The sequence below is a fragment of the Palaemon carinicauda genome, chromosome 5 (genome assembly GCF_036898095.1).
Source record: "Palaemon carinicauda isolate YSFRI2023 chromosome 5, ASM3689809v2, whole genome shotgun sequence".
Classification (NCBI taxonomy): Eukaryota; Metazoa; Arthropoda; class Malacostraca; order Decapoda; family Palaemonidae; genus Palaemon; species Palaemon carinicauda.
The window spans coordinates 120,797,029-120,818,663 of NC_090729.1; the positions used below are offsets into that span (position 1 = coordinate 120,797,029).

General features: G+C 35.1%; 1 long non-coding RNA gene across 1 annotated transcript; it reads right to left on the reverse strand.

Annotated features, from left to right (window-relative positions):
• Positions 1-5,461: 5,461 nt before the first annotated feature.
• On the reverse strand, positions 5,462-19,767 carry LOC137640554 (uncharacterized). The gene is made up of 6 exons (XR_011044398.1): positions 19,706-19,767; positions 10,342-10,497; positions 8,495-8,573; positions 8,154-8,290; positions 6,057-6,227; positions 5,462-5,550 (listed from the first exon to the last, which is right to left on the reverse strand). It is a non-coding gene; the product is annotated as an uncharacterized lncRNA (long non-coding RNA).
• Between the last annotated feature and the right edge of the window lie 1,868 nt (positions 19,768-21,635).

The window sequence follows — 21,635 nt, forward strand, 5'->3', positions numbered from 1 at the left end:
TCAATTTTTATCCAGTTTGCGTGAAACTAGTGCCAAAACGTGCATAATTCAAGTGCCTATCATGCATCATACATGATATAGTGATGTCATTACCCATGTTTATTTATGTTTGTTTGTTTGTGAATCGCATAACTCAAAAACTATTTGACCGAATCTCATGAAATTTGGTGGCTTGATTTGCCATGATCCAAGGAAAATTTGATTAGATTTTTGCAGTGATGGGGTCCAAGATCAAGGTAACGACAAGGTAAAAAAAAGTATTTTTTTGCTATATTTTAGTCAATTTTTATACGATTTGCATAAAATTAGTACCAAAATGTGCATAATTCAATTGCCTATCTTGTGATATACAACATGACATGGTGACGTCTTTGCCCCTGTCAGCAGATTGAGTTCAAAGGTCAGGGGGGTCATTGAACTTGCAAAAAGGGCAGGTTTCGTCATTACGCTACCATTATTATCCGATTTGTTTGCATAACCACTGTAACAAATGTGGCGTTGGCGAAGGTATGCGCTCTACTGAGTGCCCGTTCTTGTTGAATTCCGTCCGCATTAATATTTTTGTCAGTAGGAAGTGAACAAAAGGCCCAGAAATAAATATATTCCTTTAATATTTATTTTAATTTCAATTGAGTAACTTTCTCTTGATAACAACAGCAAACCTGTTTTTTCTGTTTCCTTTTTACAATAAATATGGCTGTTCTATTAATAGCATTACACAACTTACACAAGACCTGTTTAGGAGAGAGAGAGAGAGAGAGAGAGAGAGAGAGAGAGAGAGAGAGAGAGAGAGAGAGAGAGAGAGAGAGCATGATTGTGCTCCTGAACATTTCCTTCTTCATCAAATATTATTATTATTATCATTATTATTATTATTATTATTATTATTATTATTATTATTATTATTATTGAACCCAAATTCTTGATGTCTAAGTGACCTAATATAGGGAAAGCCTCCTGTGTTACGGAAGAAGAAACAGAAGAATACATTAGAAATTAGAAATACTATAACAATATGAATATAATTATAGACGCGAAGGAATCTGAAATCATTGTTATTTCCCGATTGAAAATTGTAACATATCTTTTGGAACATGAAAGAATTATTAATGGAATAATCGGTTCACTTTTGAAATAGTAGTTAAAATTTTGACCAGAATATTGTACATGGTACTCAATGCACAATTTAGAATTAGACAAAGAAAGTGTATTTCATAGTAAATTTTGAACTGAAAAATTATACAATAAAAGTTTTTTACGTATCAACATGTCCCTTAAGATAACGAAATTGTTTTCTTATTAAGGATTGAATATATAATTTTTTTCACTGATTTTTATTTCATGGTTAATTATCTAGCCAACAGATGTCACTGGTCTTCTAAGTGGTGACGTAACATCTTTGTAAAGTAATTGTTTTCATGAAGAGTCCTTGTTAGACTCTCGACCAATCAGGAGTCGTTTTCTCATTCTTTGTCTGGAAATAAGGACACGGACCCTTCTGATTGGTTGAGACGGAAGAAAGCCGGCAAGAAGGAACTGTAAACGGTATAAAATCTGGAAGCAATGTCAGTGCGCTTTAGGGCTGATATACATTCACACCATTTTTAGCTGCTCAAGTCATTTGCATATCGTGTTTGAATCTTTCGCCTTTGGATCTGTGGTTCCAGTAATCGTCGCCATTTTGTGGGCTTGTGGTATGAAGGTAAGCAGTTTACAAATCTCATGGTGTTCAGGCTTTTCGAGTTAGAAATTAAGGAATGTAATTTTAAATTGACTTGGTGTTGTATAAGGATCCTTTGAGGATATATTTGACAAATCTAAATGTGTTCAGGGTTTCTAAGTTAGACATTTTATGCTTGGGAATGACATTTTGAAAATTTTAGTTTTGTGTAGGGATCGTTTTGATATATTCTACAAATCCAATGGTGCTTAGGGTTTCCGAGTTAGAAATTTTGCATAGGAATGAATTTTTGAAATTTGGATTGTATAAGGGTCTTATGTTATCTCTGGAAGACATGGCCAGGATTCGTAATTGCTGTAAGATGCCGGTTAACCTCGTAAGCTGTTTTTAGTAACGAACGTTTTAGTTTAAATTTCTATAAAATAAAGGCGAAATATACAATTTAGTATACTGTAATGTCATATTTTTCAAATTTAAATAAATTCAAACTATCAGACCTTTAACCGGCTTGGTGTCTTGAATCTACCCAATTCGTAATTGCAAAACGCTTGGTTATAAGTTATGTTGGCAATTAAGTCTTTTATCTATAAGTATATTGCTTGGGATAATCAAAGACTGCTAATCATAAAAAGGCTCTTACTAAATCATTGTTTGGTTTAGAGTATTTACGTCTAAAGCAGCCAAACTTGGATATGATTCTTGAATCAATGTGCAGTATTTTATTTTGAAGCGTTTTGCATATCCTGTGAACTTTGATAGTTTTATTTGCGAAATTCAAAGTAATTGGTTTCCATTGATAGGATACTCAGTTGAAATTTATTGTACAAGTTTAAAACTTCAATATAATCCCTACGTTTTTTCTTTTGTAGTAATTTTGTGCCTTGAATTTTTAGCGTAAATATTAACGATGTTTCGGTACTTTTTGGAGTCGTTGTGAAATTTTGGTAAATTTTGCTATGATTTTTTAAACCTGAAAATCTTAGATTGAGATCTTGAACAACGGTGTAATTTCGAAGAGATTTTGAAATTAATTGGTAATTTCCTATCGTACCTGACTTGTAGTGAAGTCATAAATCTTATTTTGGTTAAAAATGTTGCTTTCGGATAACCGGTAAATCTATAGCTTCCTTCAGAGTCCAAGTTACAAAGTAGATATGTAAAGTTTTGACCTTTAGAGCAAAGTTTCCAGGTTAGCCTTTTTTTTTTTTATTTTTAATCATCTCTAGAGCTTCTTTCAGAGTCAATGTAGATGGGTAAAATTTTGGCCTTTGGTGTAAAGTTTTCAAGATAGGCCTATTTTATCTTTAATTGAAGTCATGGTTGAGAAACTAGTTATCCCTGTTTATAAGCCTATTAGGGCGTCTTTAGTTATCTATCTCATTTTCTGAAAGTGGTTTTGGTGGTTATATAGATTTGTAAAGGAGTTAGGAACTCTTAGGTACCTTAAGCAGAGAGGTGTTAGTAGTGGTTTTGGTGGTTATATAGATTTGTAAAGGAGTTAGGAACTCTTAGGTACCTTAAGCAGAGAGGTGTTAGTTAAAACTAACGACTTGAATAGTGAAAAACGTGTTAATATTTTTGGATCTCATGATTTAGGCGGGTCCCATTTGTCGGTTTTTATAATAATTAGCTTTTGGTCTGTCGTTTATGATTTTAGCTTTTAACGTAATTTGAGGTCTATGGAAATTTAGCCAGAACTTGGTCTAGGGAAATTTAGCCAGAATTTGGTCTAGGGAAATTTAGCCAGAATTTGGTCTAGGGAAATTTAGCCAGAATTTGGTCTAGGGAAATTTAGCCAGAATTTGGTCTAGGGAAATTTAGCCTGAATTTGGTCTAGGGAAATTTAGCCTGAATTTGGTATAGGGAAAATTAGCCTGAATTTGGAAGTCTTTAAGTTAACTAGGAGAAATAGGGATATTCAGTTTGGATAAACTTAATCATTTAATTGTGGTTGCCAGCCTTAAGATTTGATTGATTAGAATACATTGTTTGAAGTCAGAAAGTTTTAAGGCCTAAAAACTATTAAAGTTAGCGGGTCTGAAGACCCTATTTAAACTTTCATAGTTAATGAACTGTTAAAAATCATGCTATACAGTAATTTAGCTTGTGTGAAATAGCATTGTCCTGAGTTTCATGAATTTTGGGTGGTAGTCTAAGAAAAGATGAATTAAGGTTTAACATGGATTTTACCACAATTCATTAGCAAGCAAGCTATTGTATAACAGATTCCGTTCTATATTCAAATGTTACGTCCAAAGTTTAGTTTTATGCTGCTGTGATTGGATTTAAGCGTAGCTACCTTATGTTGTTTGAGCCTTTTGGCTTAGTGTTTACTTAATTGTTTCTCTTAACCTTGGGATATCTTGTCAGGAATCTTATTTTTTTTTTTTATCTGATTTAAATGTTTTGTCATCTTTGCATATTTTGAAATTAAACCCTTTCTAAATAGTCAAATTTGCTTGGTATCAATGTTTAATTTTGTTTTAAAACTGTTTTAAATTGACAAGTTTTAAGTTGTCTTTTAAATTTCTAAACATTTGCCAAACACTTATAGTATAGCTGACATTTAGTTTGTGCTAGTTTATAGAGTTTCATGTTCAATGTCTATTTTCTGTGATGTGAATAAAATCACCTTTTATATTGAAAAGAGCAAAAAAATCCTAATTTATTCCAATTTTTTTCCAGGATGTGTAAATGCATTTATGGGTGTGAATAAATTGCTACTCTTCTCGACATAGAAAAGGCTGAGAACTTAGTAGTTAAGAAACACAGTGGGCGGCAAGAACCTTAGTTCTTTTCTGCGAATCGTAATTAACATCTCTAACTACGAATCGCAGAAAAGAACTAAGGTTCTTGCGCCTACTGTTTCTTAACTTAGATCGTCTATGTCGAGAAGAGTAGCATTTTATTCACACCCATTTCCAGAAGGTGGGAAGATTTTGCTTGGATTTACGTCATTGCTGCAGTAATTTGAGGATATTCGAAGTGGAGTATGTAACATGTGCATGCGTTGGAAGCCATGCATAAAATATAGCATAGAGAACAAAATCTCTACCCAGAGATTGTATTCAGTATAGAAAACGAGTTGTACAATTTATTTAGAGCTATGATTACGGTCTCAGAAGGACTGTGTGGTTTGGTGTATATAATAAATATCGCAAAATATTTTAGTCTTTTATTTTATTTTTAATAATTATTCTCCATCACTATATGAATGGTCTTTGTTTCTCACATTGACTTCTGTTTGGTTTTTATTCTTCACTGCATAGTTGATGTGTCACATTAACCGTCCTCTTCCGTGCCAGTCTCACAGCATCTGAAAAAAAGAGAATAATTGTGTTAAGCCAGTCAACTTCAGTATTAAGATTTGACGCCACAAGACTTTAGTTAAATTTAAGTGAAATCTAAATAATATTCCTAGTTTAGTATAATTCTTAATTGTTATGAATGAAAGAACTTGGACCTCATTTTGAAAGTAGTATCCTAAAAATTTAAGATTTGAAACAATATTTGCGCTCTTACACGCTTCTCAATTTACTCGAAAACTTCTAAGCTTTCATTATATAATTCACCCTACTCCTCACTTTAAAAGCTTAGTTACAAAATTAACATAGAAAAAAAATATACATGATATTAGCATTTCCCAGATTGAAAAACTATTTACCACTAATTTATTTAAAAAATGAAAATTAGAAAATATACATGATATTAGCATTTCCCAGATTGAAAAACTATTTACCACTAATTTAATTTAAAAAATGAAAATTGTAAAACAAAAAAGGGGAATTGAGTAACATTTACCTTTAAGCGTATCTTGACTGGATAAATCAATTCCATTTGATCATATTTGACTTGCACGAAACTGCAATCTGAAATAATAGGCTTATTTAACAACATGCGATTTTCTGGGAATTGCATTGCGTTAAAACCCAATATAAGCTAAACGCCTACAGATCTTTTTATCAAATTTCACTAAAACCAGTCCACTTATCCCCCTATATTGAATAATTCTATTATAATTCCATCAATTTAGTTGAACTTGAGTCAATTTACAAAGCTAACATTTAACTGGTTATTGAGTTATGCTTATATATATATAGCTACCTTTTCACAAAAATGAGGCAGTTTCCACGACTTTTTCCTATTGCAAACTTTTTTTTTATTTGGGCAAAAGTCTTTAGTAATCGAGTATTAAACCTTTTTCATTATTAAAGTTACGGCAGAGGATTTTGCAAAAATAATCCACACTGAACCCACACCTGAAAACACACTAATTTATTTGCATAAATTTTGATTAAAAACTAACAGAAATACAAACTTATTTTCTTATTGCTTTTAAAGCTAACGAAATTAAAGAAAGGTTTTATCCACTTACCAATACAAATGTTTCTCAACTGCGTCGGTGAAATGGCAGCATTTTACTTTGCATTCATTGTCTTAAAATACCTGAATAAGATTTATTGGTGAAAAATCTTTCAAAATTCTCTGGTACAATATACATTGCTTCTCGTTTCCGTATAAACTTGTCATTAAGTCGCCTTGAAACCTGCAAAAGAAATACAGTATTGATTTGTGCAAATATTAAACAAAATCTCTTGTAACCATTAAATATTAAAGCCTTAAGGCAATGAGGACTAATTTACTTAAGAAAAATTTTCAGATATGCCTGTCATTATGGTCTCCTTAAAACATGCCAAAAACAATTGGGCATTGGCAAATATTGAGCAAATCACCCAGTAACCCTCACTAACAGAAAACATTTTTAGAGATTCATTTGCAAGGAAAACTACTGAACATAACTTACATACATGCCAAGATATATAATGGTACGTAACACCATTAAAATATTAAATTCCAATTACCAGCCTGTTTAAATATCCTTAATTCCTATTTAACTTCCTTTTTACACCCTAACTCCATTACTAAAGTACCTAATAAAACCAGCCTGTTGAAATATCCTTAATTCCTATTTAACTTCCTTTTTACACCCTAACTCCATTACTAAAGTACCTAATAAATAATTGAGTATGAAAAATTTTCAACTCCATAGGCAACAATCGGCCAGATTGAAAAGAATTTTCAATAATCCCATATATAGAATTCTTTTAAGAACATTACAAATATAGTTTTTCATTGATATTAATTTCCGTAATGCATAGTTGCCAAAGAGTTGAAGCCTCAAAAATCAACATGCAACAATTTTCAACTTATCATCCCCCACATTTGAGAAACTAGAATAGCCATTAGCTAGAATAATTAACATTTAACGCGTTTTATTAACTTATTAATAGCAATTGGATATTTATGTCAACCTAACTCAAAGTCAAACCACCTAAATTCACCAGTTATCTAAATATACAAGGAACTGTTTTGAGAAATTAACCTCACGTGTTAAGACCAAAAAAGCCCCTTAGCCACGAGATATTTTGGAAATACTTTTAGAAAACTTATATCTTGAACACTTCGTCACAATTAACAAGATAAATGTAAAATGAATCTTCCACAATTGTTAGAAATTCAAACATTCATGTAGAGATAAACTCTTTTAGAACAAAAACAATTAGTTTAATAACTACAAAAACCAAGTGTCATTTGTAGAAGTAATGAGAATTTTAATTTTATTGCCTGTTAATATGTCAAACTACAGGAAAATTATTTAAGTCAAAATCCCTAAAGTTTAACCTAAATTACAATGATTTATACCAATCTTAGATGCATTTCATAATACCCAAATGTTAAAACTTCCCATAAGAAAATTTAATTACGAACTCGACCAGAAATTTTTAACAGATTTTAGTAGAAATAGGAAAAATACTGAGAATACAAACTATTAAAAAAAATCTAAATAGTAGGCTACATTGATATGAAACCGGCCACAAGAAATAAGGAGAAAATTCATACGAATCTCAAAGTAAAAGGAAAACTTTGAAAAAGTGTAAAAATAAAGTCGCGAAAGGCCACCAAAACTGCCGAAACATTACACTTGGAGAATTACAGAATCGGCAGAGTTGTGTAGGAACGTTAACCAAAATCTCCCAACCTAACCCGCAGGTGAAAGAACCCAAGATCAATATCCACTATAAGCGTAACCACAGCCTCAAGAAAAGTAAGTTTGGTGAAGGAAGACCAGAAGAAAACGTAAAAGAAGAAAACTCTAGGAAAATGCAACACGAAAAAGATAAGACCAGAAGACAACCCAATATGCAATAGAAATTATAATTGCAGCAGTTAAGAGACTAGAATCAAACTCATTGGTTGAAAATATAAAAAAAAAAAAATCATTAGAAAAACAAAGTACTAAAGACTACATCAGGAAGCAACTTCTGAAAATTAGGATTAGAAAATTATCTATGAAATCAAATGGCAGTAATAATAGGAAAAGGGCTATTCAATATGATATCAAACACCTACAGTAACTTAATGTGAACTAAAAGTATTTTTGCTACAATGTTCGTTTATTGGTGAAATTTACATTTTTTGGTTGTAGTATTTTATATCATTTTTCCTGGTTATTTCGTTCTTGACTTCTCTCGAAATATGGTGCTTCATTGTTTGCGTTTTAACGTTCAGCCTGTTAGCAATTCCCTTTCTTTCCAGTTTCAAATACACCTGGAAGAAATCAAAGCATATAGTGACATATTAAAACTTTTGACTAGTCCTATTTTTGCCAGAAGTAGGCCTACTCTTTACCTTGGAAGTATCAAACATTTGTTAAACTATTAATAAATATTTTATATTTCACTTGGCATCAGATTAAAGTTTTTGATAAATGATAGATTTTTACGAAAAGTATATTACTAATTCTTCTCTTACCTTTCAAAATATATATATTCTGATGGTCCTTCTACCCATGGGAAAACCGTAGGTTCAACACTCGCATGAAGCCGAACATCTGAAAAATAAGTATTTATTCAAAATTTTGAGTTATACATATTCGCAATCTTAAAAGCTATACAAATTCGAAATATCTTACAAGCTATACATACACAATTTTACAAGCTATCATCATCTCCTCCCACGCCTATTGACGCAAAGGGCCTCAGATTTTGCCAGCAGTATCGTGTGCTTTTAAATCAATACTACTTCATTCAGCATCATCTGTTTGACGTCTCAGTCCTCAGCCATGTAGGCCTGAGGCTTCCGACTCTTAGCACCTTGTGGAGCCCAGTCGAAAGTTGGTGGGCTACTCTCTTGGGGAGTGCGAAGAGCTTGCCCAAACCATCTCCATCTACCCCTCACTATGATCTCCTCCATATATGACACTCGAGTAATCTCAAGTTTTATTTCGAATCCTGTATTGCCATTTAACTCCCAATATTCTTCGGAGGTCTTTGTTCTCATATCTACAAAATCTGTTTGGATAGAGTTTCATGTCATATGACATCTTGTCCATATAGTAACACCGATCTCACTAAACTGATAAATAGCCTGATTTTTATATGTGATTTCAGGCGACTTGATTTCCATATTTTACTTGACCTAGGCATTGTCTGATACACGCAAAATCTTACAAGCCACACACATTCACAATGTTAGAAGTTGTTCAAATTCACAATCTTATTCAAATTCATAATCTTACTCAAATTCACAATTTTACGATTTAAAGATTCACAATCTTACAAACTATACATTCACAATTTTACAATTTAAACATTCACAATCTTTACAAGCTATTGACATTCACATTGTGACAATCTTACAAGCTATACATATTCACAATCTTACAAGCTATACATATTCACAATCTTACAAGCTATACATATTCACAATCTTACAAGCTATACATATTCACACTCTTACAAGTTATATACATTCATAATCTTAAAGTTATACATTCACAATATTACAACAAGTTATACATACAATCTTAAGCACATCATGCAAACACTAACATTCTATCTTTATTCGTTATATGCTAAATCTTGAGTGACAGACAATGTCTTTAACGACTCAAAATTAAGAATTTAAAACACTAAACTTATCAAATCTATAACATACAACATCAAACAAATGAAGCCGTTTCTAGTCTACTGCAATACAATGGCCTCAGACATGTCTTTATTCATGTCTGGGGTTTCCATCGCCACGCTGGTCATTGGTGATGGTGGGAGACTACTGTCTGATTGTTCACTAACTAATGTTTCACCAAGACACTTGTTTCGGTTCCACCTTCAATTTGAATATATTGCTCATCTCTATAGTAGCCAATTTAGAAATTTAAGGTGTATTTACATTTATCACTAAAATATCTGCCCATCAAAAATTAACTCTTGACAATCCGAGGATTACGCACTGGTCACTAACGCCCAATTTTCTTTTATGTCCAACTGTAAAAGCTTTTAAAGTCTACAAAATTTTCTTTTACTCGAGCCGGGTACATAAACATTTAATATTCATTTATTATGCTTTCGTCTCATGTATTCGACTTCTCTATTACTGTAGCTCTTCAGGTATTAAAGATGCAGCCAAGTAATTTAAAAATTGTGATTTTAGAATATTTTTGATAAGGAATGACGTCCACTTTAATCAGGTCAAATTCTAATAACCAATTAAAACGATAGGTTTAATTTTCATGTTTTAAAAGTTTATTTAAACCATTTTTCTAAATTTTTACTTAGATAATAGCCACGAAGATAAGGGTCAAAGTTTTATCCACCTACCAGTACTGAAGGATTTGTATCTGTGGGTCAATTTCCAGGTAAATATTTTAATTTTCTCCACTTCAGCTAAATGAAATTTTCCCTTAAGAAATTTCTCTTGTTCGTATGGTTCATCGTTCAAGTTTCTGTACCTCGATCAGAATGGTCATTAAAAATCTGGAAAAGAAAATTCATTAATGTGTGCAAATATTTCGGTCACTAAAAGACTTCATTTGAAAATTACCAGAGAGAATATGCTAATCATTTTAATGTTTACCAAGAAATATTTTCTTAAACTAGCAGCATTATTAATATAAATTTCTATTATAACTTGTGCCGAGTAGATCCCAATAAATGTTCTTAAAAAATCTTTTAATTTGATTACCCAGTTAACATGTATGACTAAAACACCTGGTAAAAAACACCAATACTTGTGTATGAAGCTGCCGAAATTTTTATTCAAAATTGAAGCATTTAAATGCCCAAAGGATATGTTTATAAATTTGTCAGAAACTCATGGCACTATGCATTAATTCCTGTGCCATATAAACAACTTATGGGATCAAATTAAATAAAAAAAAAAGTAAATTCACAACAACATCCTCAATCCTAAGTGAAAACTTCTATACATCTGTCATTAAACTTTGTTCTTAATTTACTCATTCCAGTAACTAGTATTTGCATCTAACAAGATATCACTTAAAATAAAATTCAAATGCAATCAAAATTCTCCAGGAAAAATAAATACCTCTTTAAGACCTGAGAAATTCAAACATTGTCACGTTTTAAGACCAAACTCGGCCCGAAACGCAAGAGATTTAAAAATAAATAAATAAATAGAAAAAAAAATTAATGCGTACCTACAACGGGAGTTCGTGAAGCAGATTATACTCTTTAAATAATAAGACTCAAAACCGACGAAATAAAAGTTATCGAATTTTCAACCGTTTACTTAAGTACTAAAAAAATTAGAAAACCTATAAACGCCAAGTTCCTTTTTAAGTGAAATATTTCAACTTTAGAATTCAGAAGGGTAAATATAAGATACTTTGAATATCTAACCAAGTACATGAACCATATTTTTCCTACTCAGTAAATTGTATTTTATAAATTTCTGACCATGATTATTGGGGCAAACCACCCGTTTATGAGTTCTTGGACCCCTTCACATAAGGACAATTATGGGGAACCAACGGGAAACCGGAGTTTCTGGGTGGGGAAAAGCCCAAAAATGTGTGATTTGCAGCAGTAATAATAGTCAGGTATGCATTATAAACAAGGTGGCCATTTGGAAAATATAGTTTATGTATGTCGCTGGAAATCAATGTATAATTATCTATGATTCACTTTAATATTTCTTTTTTCTCGGCCGTAGCTCGCTATATTTGCAAAATTAACATTACATCTCTGTTCCTCTGTTCTGCCAAGCGGTACATAATGTGCTGCTTATTCAAACCCGGTGGGACTTTGTTTTAAGGATTTTTTTTTCCTTTCACAGGAGCAACAACAGCTATATACTGAATGGAAGCATTTTCAACATAACCAATTACCGAAACAGATTAAATTACACTAATAGATTAAATTACACTAAATATTGAAATATCGAAGTAGTCTTCATGTGATAGTCACTAAACCTTCTAAGGTGTGTAACTCAAGTCTCAATCTTCACTTGTGTAACCACAATAACCAATCCTGTACAAGTGTGTAACCGAATTAACAAAACCATCACAAGTGTGTAACCAGAGTTACCAATCCTGTACAAGTGTGTAACCAAATTAACAAAACCATCACAAGTGTGTAACCAGAGTTACCAATCCTGCACAAGTGTGTAACCAAATTCACTAAACATTCACAAGTGTGTAACCAAATTCACTAAACCTTCACAAGTGTGTAACCAAATTCACTAAACCTTCACAAGTGTGTAACCAAATTCACTAAGCCTTCACAAGCGTGTAACCAAATTCACTAAGCCTTCACAAGCGTGTAACCAAATTCACTAAGCCTTCACAAGCGTGTAACCAAATTCACTAAGCCTTCACAAGTGTGTAACCAAATTCACTAAACCTTCACAAGTGTGTAACCAAATTCACTAAGCCTTCACAAGTGTGTAACCAAATTCACTAAGCCTTCACAAGTGTGTAACCAAATTCACTAAACCTTCACGTGTGTAACAAAATTCACTAAACCTTCACAAGCGTGTATCCAAATTCACAAAACCTTTAAAAGGGTTAACTAAATTAACAAAACCTTCACAAGTGTGTAACCAGTCACCAATCCTGCACAAGTGTGTAACCATATTCACTAAACCATTACAAGTGTAACCAAATTCACAAAACCTGCACAAGTGTGTAACCAGTCTCTCCAATCCTTAACAAGTGTGAAACCAAATTCACTACACCTTTAAAAGTGTAACCAAAATCACAAATCACAAAACCTGCATAAGTGTGTAACCAGTGTCTCCAATCCTTCACAAGTGTGAAACCAAATTCACTACACCTTTACAAGTGTAACCAAATTTACAAAACCTTCACAAGTGTGCAACCTATCACTAAACCTTCACAAGTGTGTAACCTATCACTAAACCTTCACAAGTGTGTAACCAAATTCACCAATCCGGCACAAGTGGGTAACCACATTCACAAAACCTTCACAAGTGTGTAACCACATTCACCAATCCGGCACAAGTGGGTAACCACATTCACTCATCCGGCAAAAGTGTAACCACATTCACCCATCCGGCACAAGTGTGTAACCACATTCACCCATCCGGCACAAGTGTGTAACCACATACACCCATCCTGCGCAAGTGTGTAACCACATACACCCATCCTGCGCAAGTGTGTAACCACATTCACCCCATCCTGCACAAGTATGTAACCAAATTCACAAAACCTTCACAAGTGTGTAACCAAATTCACAAAACCTTCACAAGTGCGCAACAAAATTCATAAACCTTCACAAGTGTGTAACAAGATTTACCAAACATTCACAAGTGTAATGAAATTCACCAAACCTTCCTAAGTGTAACCACAGTCGCTAAACCTTCACAAGTGTGTAACCACAGTCGCTAAACCTTCACAAGTGTGTAACCACAGTCGCTAAACCTTCACAAGTGTGCAACCACAGTCGCTAAACCTTCACAAGTGTGCAACCACAGTCGCTAAACCTTCACAAGTGTGTAACCACAGTCGCTAAACCTTCACAAGTGTGTAACCACAGTTGCTAAACCTTCACAAGTGTGCAACCACAGTCGCTAAACCTTCACAAGTGTGTAACCACAGTCGCTAAACATTTATAATTGTGTAACCACAGTCGCTAAACCTTCACAAGTGTGTAACTAAAGTCGCTAAACCTTCACAAGTGTGTAACCACAGTCGCTAAACCTTCACAAGTGTGTAACCACAGTTGCTAAACCTTCACAAGTGTGCAACCACAGTCGCTAAACCTTCACAAGTGTGTAACCACAGTCGCTAAACCTTCACAAGTGTGTAACCACAGTCGCTAAACCTTCACAAGTGTGTAACCACAGTCGCTAAACCTTCACAAGTGTGTAACCACAGTCGCTAAACAAGTGTGTAACCACAGTCGCTAAACCTTCACAAGTGTGTAACCACAGTCGCTAAACCTTCACAAGTGTGTAACCACAGTCGCTAAACCTTCACAAGTGTGCAACCACAGTCGCTAAACCTTCACAAGTGTGCAACCACAGTCGCTAAACCTTCACAAGTGTGTAACCACAGTTGCTAAACCTTCACAAGTGTGTAACCACAGTTGCTAAACCTTCACAAGTGTGTAACCACAGTTGCTAAACCTTCACAAGTGTGTAACCACAGTTGCTAAACCTTCACAAGTGTGCAACCACAGTCGCTAAACCTTCACAAGTGTGCAACCACAGTCGCTAAACCTTCACAAGTGTGCAACCAAAGTAAAAACCTTCACAAGTGTGCAACCAAAGTAAAAACCTTCACAAGTGTAACCAATGTTGCTAAGCCTTCACAAGTGTGCAACCACAGTCGCTAAACCTTCACAAGTGTGCAACCACAGTCGCTAAACCTTCACAAGTGTGTAACCAAAGTTGCTAAACCTTCACAAGTGTGTAACCAAAGTAAAAACCTTCACAAGTGTATAACCAAACTCACTAAACCTTCACTAGTGTGTAAGCAAAGTAGCCAAACCTTCACTAGTGTGTAAGCAAAGACGCCAAACCTTCACTAGTGTGTAAGCAAAGACGCCAAACCTTCACTAGTGTGTAACCAAAGTCGCTAAACCTTCACAAGTGTGCAACCACAGTCGCTAAACCTTCACAAGTGTGCAACCACAGCCGCTGAACCTTCACAAGTGTGCAACCACAGCCGCTAAACCTTCACAAGTGTGTAACCACAGTCGCTAAACCTTCACAAGTGTGTAACCACAGTTGCTAAACCTTCAAAAGTGTGTAACCACAGTTGCTAAACCTTCACAAGTGTGTAACCACAGTTGCTAAACCTTCACAAGTGTGTAACCACAGTTGCTAAACCTTCACAAGTGTGTAACCACAGTCGCTAAACCTTCACAAGTGTGTAACCACAGTCGCTAAACCTTCACAAGTGTGTAACCACAGTCGCTAAACCTTCACAAGTGTGCAACCACAGTCGCTAAACCTTCACAAGTGTGTAACCAAAGTAAAAACCTTCGCAAGTGTGTAACCAAAGTAAAAATCTTCACAAGTGTGTAACCAAATTCGCCAAACCTTCACTAGTGTGTAAGCAAAGTCGCCAAACCTACACAAGTGTGTAACCAAATTCACTAAACCTTCATAATTTCAACCAAATTCTCTAAACCTTCATAATTTTAACCAAATTCACTAAACCTTCACAAGTGGGAAAGTCACTAAACATTCACAAGTGTGTAACCAAGTCATTAAATATTCAAGTGTAACAAAATTCACAAGTGTGTAATCCAAAATCCCTAACCCTTCACAAGAGTGTAACCAAAATCCCTAACCCTTCACAAGAGTGTAACCAAGTCCCTAACCCTTCACAAGTGTGTAACCAAAGTCCCTAACCCTTCACAAGTGTGTAATCCAAAGTCCCCAACCCTTCACAAGTGTAACCAAAGACCCTAACCCTTCACAAGAGTGTAACCAAAGTCCCTAACCCTTCACAAGAGTGTAACCAAAGTCCCTAACCCTTCACAAGAGTGTAACCAAAGTCCCTAACCCTTCACAAGAGTGTAACCAAAGTCCCTAACCCTTCACAAGAGTGTAACCAAAGTCCCCAACCCTTCACAAGTGTGTAATCCAAAGTCCCTAACCCTTCACAAGTGTGTAACCAAAGTCCCTAACCCTTCACAAGTGTGTAACCAAAGTCCCTAACCCTTCACAAGTGTGTAACCAAAGTCCCTAACCCTTCACAAGAGTGTAACCAAAATCCCCAACCCTTCACAAGTGTGTAATCCAAAGTCCCTAACCCTTCACAAGTGTGTAACCAAAGTCCCTAACCCTTCACAGGAGTGTAACCAAAGACCCTAACCCTTCACAAGAGTGTAACCAAAGTCCCTAACCCTTCACAAGAGTGTAACCAAAGTCCCTAACCCTTCACAAGTGTATAACCAAAGTCCATAACCCTTCACAAGAGTGTAACCAAAGTCCCTAACCCTTCACAAGTGTGTAATCCAAAGTCCCTAACCCTTCACAAGAGTGTAGCCAAAGACCCTAACCCTTCACAAGAGTGTAACCAAAGTCCCTAACCCTTCACAAGAGTGTAACCAAAATCCCCAACCCTTCACAAGTGTGTAATCCAAAGTCCCTAACCCTTCACAAGTGTGTAACCAAAGTCCCTAACCCTTCAGGAGTGTAACCAAAGACCCTAACCCTTCACAAGAGTGTAACCAAAGTCCATAACCCTTCACAAGAGTGTAACCAAAGTCCCTAACCCTTCACAAGTGTGTAACCAAAGTCCCCAACCCTTCAAAAGTGTGTAATCAAAAGTCCCTAACCCTTCACAAGAGTGTAACCAAAGTCCCTAACCCTTCACAAGTGTGTAACCAAAGTCCCTAACCCTTCACAAGAGTGTAACCAAAGTCCCCAACCCTTCACAAGTGTAACCAAAGTCCCTAACCCTTCACAAGTGTGTAACCAAAGTCCCTAACCCTTCACAAGAGTGTAACCAAAGTCCCCAACCCTTCACAAGTGTGTAATCCAAAGTCCCTAACCCTTCACAAGTGTGTAACCAAAGTCCCTAACCCTTCACAAGTGTGTAACCAAAGTCCCTAACCCTTCACAAGTGTGTAACCAAAGTCCGTAACCCTTCACAAGAGTGTAACCAAAGACCCTAACCCTTCACAAGTGTGTAACCAAAGTCCCTAACCCTTCACAAGAGTGTAACCTAAGTCCCTAACCCTTCACAAGTGTGTAATTCAAAGTCCCTAACCCTTCACAAGTGTATAACCAAAGTCCCCAACCCTTCACAAGTGTGTAATCCAAAGTCCCCAACCCTTCACAAGTGTGTAACCAAAGTCCCTAACCCTTCACAAGTGTGTAACCAAAGTCCCCAACCCTTCACAAGTGTATAACCAAAGTCCCTAGCCCTTCACAAGTGTGTAACCAAAGTCCCCAACCCTTCACAAGTGTGTAACCAAAGTCCCTAACCCTTCACAAGTGTGTAACCAAAGTCCCTAACCCTTCACAAGTGTGTAACCAAAGTCCCCAACCATTCACAAGTGTGTAACCAAAGTCCCCAACCCTTCACAAGTGTGTAACCAAAGTCCCCAACCCTTCACAAGTGTGTAACCAAAGTCCCCAACCCTTCACAAGTGTGTAACCAAAGTCCCTAACCCTTCACAAGTGTGTAACCAAAGTCCCTAACCCTTCACAAGTGTGTAACCAAAGTCCCCAACCCTTCACAAGTGTGTAACCAAAGTCCCTAACCCTTCACAAGTGTGTAACCAAAGTCCCCAACCCTTCACAAGTGTGTAACCAAAGTCCCTAACCCTTCACAAGTGTGTAACCAAAGTCCCTAACCCTTCACAAGAGTGTAACCAAAGTCCCTAACCCTTCACAAGAGTGTAACCAAAGTCCCTAACCCTTCACAAGTGTGTAACCAAAGTCCCTAACTCTTCACAGGAGTGTAACCAAAGTCCCCAACCCTTCACAAGTGTGTAATCCAAAGTCCCTAACCGTTCACAAGAGTGTAACCAAAGTCCCTAACCCTTCACAAGAGTGTAACCAAAGTCCCTAACCCTTCACAAGAGTGCAACCAAAGTCCCCAACCCTTCACAAGAGTGTAATCCAAAGTCCCCAACCCTTCACAAGAGTGTAACCAAAGTCCCTATCCCTTCACAAGTGTGTAACCAAAGTCCCTAACCCTTCACAAGTGTGTAACCAAAGTCCCCAACCCTTCACAAGTGTATAACCAAAGTCCATAACCCTTCACAAGAGTGTAACCAAAGTCCCTAACCCTTCACAAGTGTGTAACCAAAGTCCCCAACCCTTCACAAGTGTATAACCAAAGTCCATAACCCTTCACAAGAGTGTAACCAAAGTCCATAACCCTTCACAAGTGTGTAACCAAAGTCCCTAACCCTTCACAAGTGTATAACCAAAGTCCATAACCCTTCACAAGAGTGTAACCTAAGTCCCTAACCCTTCACAAGTGTGTAACCAAAGTCCCTAACCCTTCACAAGTGTGTAACCAAAGTCCCTAACCCTTCACAAGAGTGTAACCAAAGTCCCTAACCCTTCACAAATGTGTAACCAAAGTCCCTAACCCTTCACAAGTGTGTAACCAAAGTCCCCAACCCTTCACAAGTGTGTAACCAAAGTCCCCAACCCTTCACAAGAGTGTAACCAAAGTCCCCAACCCTTCACAAGTGTGTAATCCAAAGTCCCTAACCCTTCACAAGAGTGTAACCAAAGTCCCTAACCCTTCACAAGAGTGTAACCAAAGTCCCTAACCCTTCACAAGAGTGTAACCAAAGTCCCTAACCCTTCACAAGAGTGTAACCAAAGTCACTAACCCTTCACAAGAGTGTAACCAAAGTCCCTAGCCCTTCACAAGTGTGTAACCAAAGTCCCTAGCCCTTCACAAGTGTGTAACCAAAGTCCCCAACCCTTCACAAGTGTGTAATCCAAAGTCTCTAACCCTTCATAAGAATGTAACCCAAGTCCCTAACCCTTCACAAGTGTATAACCAAAGTCCTTAACCCTTCACAAGTGTGTAACTAAAGTCCACAACCCTTCACAAGTGTAAGAAGTCATAAAACATTCACAAATTTAGTGTAAGTAAATTCACAAAATTCACTACTGCGCGAGTTCAATTTATTACCCCATTGTCATAAAATATTTTATGTTTTCATTGTAACTAAAGTAGTTAGAAGGATGTGTGAGACTTCTGAATTTATGCAATGTTTGAATTAAGTTTTAAATTGAGGGATATTCAATTTAGTGCACGTTCATGGATATTGAGGACTTGACTTCGTCGACTTAAGCTAATAATTTTTTCCTCTTAAAAAAAAAAAAAGCAACAGCAGCAGCTGTTTTTAATACCGAAGTCAAAATAATTAGTTTTAATAAAAAACACACAAAGCGTGTTTAGATATTAATAAAGTAAAAATTCGGCAAAGGTTTGATTCTCGTTCCTATACAGACCCAAACTTCGGAAAATGTGTAACATGACCCTACGTTTGATCAACAATTAGTTTCCTGTAACCAAAATAAGACAATCACATCAGCTGCGATAGAAAACCAGCTAAAATTAAGATTAAATACCACTGGAATAAACACTTGCATAAAAAAAAACCTGTCTTCACATTTCAATTTTTCATCAGAAATAGTTTATAAAATCAAAATAACCCCCGAAACATCGCAAACATTTACGAGAAAATTTCACTATTACTCAAAATAAAATACGCACAGATATCCAATAAATTTCACTTTCAAATATACTCTCGTTGGCAACGAACAATTAGGAGTTGTATGAAAAGGTTTTACCCACTTTTGCACTAGATCGAGTTTTACCGAATACAGTTTCACGGGATATACTAAAAGCTTAGAAAAAAAATAAAGTTTTGTAATATAAAAAATAAAGTTATTGCTTTGCACATCTAAGTATTCTTGACCAGAAAACTCAAGGCAAAGCCCTGTTATGGGCAGTCAAAGTATACTTGAAAAATGCGTACAAGAAAATTTATTTGTACAATATAATAGATTAAACTTATTCAAGTTTGGAGGACTCTCAAACTAAAGGACGATGAACTATTTGAAAATAACGGAATTTGGATAGTTTGACACGGCAATGTCAATTTACACTTGAAATTCGCAACAGTAGTACTTTAATTTCACGTAGGTAATACTTGGAATATGAGAACGAAACGCAATAAATTAAAGTCCATAAAAAATAATACTTACATATGATATCCAAGACTGACGTTCACATCCTCAGCCCCAGGTCATAAATGGCCGTTAAAAAGTCTTAAGGTTCAGAATGTAGATCTTCAAGAATCAAGGAACCAGAAATCCTTATTCTGTCGTCCTTGGAAGATAGGTGGCTCCATCTGCATTTGGTTTTCATGACCATTGTTGCTTCTGGAAATCCTAATTTTTTTATATATAGAATTGCCCATTGGAAGCGACAGTTTCATTAAAATTACAGAAAAATTTCACCTTCAATTAAATTATCAAAAAAAGTTTCTGCTCCTTAATTAGGACTAAAGATTTTCAAATTTCAAATATTTTAACATTCTTTTTGTGAATAGCAGGATAACACTAATTTCGTGGGTGAAAAAAATGGGATGGGCAATAAAAACAGGGCACAACTGTAGTAAATCAGTGAGCAAGATCAACTCTCTTATCTGATAAATTTGACCATTTAGCTTCAAAATGTATGGGGTGCAAGTATCATTTTAATCATTTCAATAGGCCTACTCGTAGGAATCAAGGTGTGGTAGATCGTTTAGAATTAACGTAGTGTAGAAACTTGCTTTTATTCATTAATTACCTGACGTTTTTTTTTTTCTTCACATCGTTATTGCATAGTGTTTACACACTTACATTAACATATTCTGATAAGAATAGTTTGTGAATCTTAAATGTGAGAGACAGCTAGCCAATCTAAAATAGAAGCAATCATAGTCTAGATTTGGTGACTTTACAGAAAACCATATTCGTGTATCCCACACAGATTCACACATTTCCCTCCTACACTAAATTCTTACAACGCCTCGATCAAATAAACAAAAATACTACACGAAAAACCAAACAACATTCCTAACGTCCTAGAAAACAGGCATTTCATGGAAACTCAATCATAAATCAATTATTTTTATATGGAATTTCTCTGGGGAAAAAATCTATTAGAAAATGTTACTCCAACGGGAATTATAATTTTACCGATAAATATATATATATATATATATATATATATATATATATATATATATATATATATATATATATATATATATATATATATATATATATATATATATATATATATATATTGATAAATATTAATACGATACTGCAAGTGGACCGATGATAGATCAAAATTTAAAAATTGAGGACGAAGTTTATCGTCTTAGTGAACACACTAAATAAGTTACCCTTAGATACACGCTCAATAAAGAAAAAGGATTCATCAGTATTTAAAGAAAATGTAACTGGCTTTATAAAGCGTAAACTAATATAAAAATGAAATTTAAGAGGTATTCCGATACTGTTCAATTGGTGGGAATTAGACACATCAGAGTCTTTAGAGATAAAAGGAAACTTCACTTGTATAGATGTAACGTAATATTTTTCACCCAATACTTTAATTAATCTTTAAATTTGTATCACCACTCAATGAATCCCTGATTTCTTTGATTCTGGCTTGAATCTCATGTCATTACGAATAGTAAAACTCATTTGTTGTGAAGGATAACATCTAAATCATGCTTGACACATATTTCTGGTAAAACCATTCTTTGATTTCAAAGCAGTTACTTTGTGATTGATATATAACATATGAATCATACAACACTCACTTCGGTTAATCCGTTATCGTATAATTTCAAAGACGTTAGTTTCATCTCAATATATTCTGTTTAGCTTACATAAGACACTCACGAAATTTATATATATTCTTAATTTACAAGTATTTACTAAGAGATAGGGTTAGATTTGAAAGCTCCACTGACAATTGTTATTCTTATTCCAGCATTGTGTAAGGAGTCCAATAGTGTCAGTGTTGTTTTTGTTGCTGAGGAATATATTTCACAGCCATATGCAACTTTTGTGAAGAATTAGGTACTTTCAATCAGCACCCCGAGCAGTATGGGATAAAACAAATCAAATTAAG